Source organism: Tupaia chinensis, unplaced genomic scaffold, assembly GCF_000334495.1.
Source record: "Tupaia chinensis unplaced genomic scaffold, TupChi_1.0 Scaffold000176_1, whole genome shotgun sequence".
Classification (NCBI taxonomy): domain Eukaryota; kingdom Metazoa; phylum Chordata; class Mammalia; order Scandentia; family Tupaiidae; genus Tupaia; species Tupaia belangeri.
Window position 1 is genome coordinate 1,037,702 of NW_006159651.1, and position 2,406 is coordinate 1,040,107.

The 2,406-nt window shown below is 41.5% G+C and overlaps 1 pseudogene; it reads right to left on the reverse strand.

Moving 5' to 3' along the window:
* Nucleotides 1-392: 392 nt before the first annotated feature.
* Nucleotides 393-1,485, reverse strand: LOC102498718 (proteasome subunit alpha type-4 pseudogene; annotated as a pseudogene).
* Between the last annotated feature and the right edge of the window lie 921 nt (nucleotides 1,486-2,406).

Sequence of the window (2,406 nt, forward strand, 5' to 3'; positions counted from 1 at the left end):
TTTGGGGCCATTTTCTCAGTCTTCATGGTGGATTTTTCTAGGCCAGCAATTCTATCTTCTACATCTGAGATTTGATTTTCTGTATGATCTAGTCTGCTTTTAATACTATCAAGGGAGGTTTTGACTTCCTGTATTATAGCCTTCATCTCTAACTGGTCCATTTGATTCTTTTTTTAGAGTATGTATTTCCTCTTTTAGATCTTGCAAGAATTTTCTCACCTCCTGGAACTCATCAGCTCCTTTCTCCTGCCTCTTCTGCAGTTCATTGTCTATCTTCTCTTCCATCTCTGTTAACTTTGTCACTATGAATATTCTAAAATTCTTACCAGACATTTCCATGAGTTTCATTGTACTGTTATTCTTTTCCCTTGGAGGAGAGGTATTGTCTTGGTTTCCCATATTTCTTGTGATACTGTGATGATTTCTAGTTATCTGATGGATGCTGCGTTTCTTCCTAATTCCTTTTTTTTTCTTTTTATTGTTTCCAAGTTTTATTCCTAGAAAACCAAAAGGGGTCTGTGTGGGGGAGATGAAGAGGTCCATGACAGTTACCGTCATCCTCACAGTGAAGTACTTGGGCGGACAGGAAGGACAGAGACCCAGTTCAGCATGTGTGTCCTATTTCTACACTGCACACTAAAAAATGGGCAAATACTACCCAGTGTGGAAGAGTAGGATGGCTTTTACACTGAAATTGTGCCCCAAATGAGCTAGAAAATTCCCAACTTTTTCTATTTATTTTTCTTTCTGTTCTTTTTCTTTCTTCTTGCATTCAGCTTTGGCTTCTTCTTCCTCATGGCTTTTGATCAACTGCTCCACCTCCTTTTGTTTGAGAACTCTGATCACTGTCTTTCTATTCTCTCTTGTCAGCATGACAATTTCCACTTTTTCAGCAGTTTACTCACATCCATGGTTTTATTTAGTACTTTGATAGCTAACGCAAGTGCCGATTTCAAAGTCATTCCTCCTTCTTTGTAATCCTGTTTCAGCATTGACACGGCTGCGGCGCTGTTATTTCCAATGCATGTGGCTTTCCAGCCCCCATCATTCCCACTAGGGTCACTCTGTTAGAGCTGAAAGCCATAGTGCTTGTCCCAGCCGATGTACAGCAAAGAAACACCAAAGGGACGTTTTCCTCCGAACTGCGTGTCAGCCTGTCTGATACCACACAGCTCCGTAACCAGCTGCTCTCAAGGGACGGGCTCCTGATACTGCAGTAGGTACCTTTGAGCAATGAGCCTCCGTTCGTTAGTCAGGACGCTGGCGTCGGAGGTGATGCCTGCCACACTGCAAGCCATGTCCTCGTTGAGGTTATGAATCTTTTCAGAGAAAGACTTCATCAAGAAGCTTGAGGATGTTGCGTCTCTCAGCTGCAAACAAAACCCCGTTGTTTGCTAAAATTCCTGAACAGGTGCCTGTGTGTCCAGTGGCTTCCATGGCATATTCAACTTGGTGTAAGTGACCTTCTGGAGAAAATATAGTGGTCCTAGAAAATATAGTGGTCCTGGAGTCCTATCTTCAAGACATGTCTGCTGAATTTTATATAATTACGGAGGGGAGACACTGAAGAGGTGCGAGCTACACGGAGCGCTTTACTGCACACCTTCCTAATTCTTGAAGTTCAAACTCAGCATTCAGAGGCAAGCAGAGGAGGTGATCTGCAATCTTTCTTCTGTTCCATTTTCACTCTTCGTGTATCATATTCAAGGTGAAATGAGGAATATTCTGGCCCTAATCATATTCAGATGATTGGAAACTGTTCACTTGGATCTGTCTAGACACATAGTATGTAGAGGCTGATCAGAAAATGAATAAAGATAAAGAAAAAAGGAATAGAATTAGGAAGAGAAAAAAAATTAAAAAATAAAATGAAAAGGAGGGAAAAAAATAAAAAAATAAAATGAAAATGAAGAAAAAAAGAGGATAAAAGCCTCATAAGATAATAATTTTAAAAAGGAAAAATGGGGACCAGCAGTTAGCGTAATGGCTATGTTGCTGGACTCCCATGTAGTCGACCATGGTTCACGTCTCAGACCCGGTGGCTTAAAACTCACGCCAGGCGCGTGTGTGTGCGTGTCCAAGATCCTGAGAGGAGAATGGAGGAGGAGGGATTGCATCGTGGCCATCCCCCCTGGGGGGTGATTTCTCGCTTTCTGTCTTTCTCTGTCTGTCTGGCGAGTGCACGCATCCTATAGCAAAAACCTCTCAAAAAAATAAATAAAAAGCAAAAATGAACACCAATATTTCACAGCTGAAGTACAGTAGCTATCTCAGGATAGGCCTGGCTTGGTTTGTGCCTTTCCTAAATGAAGTAAGGAAAGGCACCAATTAACAAAATGAAAGAGAAGCTTGAGAGCCCAAAGAATACTTTACCTTAAAAATAAATAAGTAAAAAGTCACAGGGAG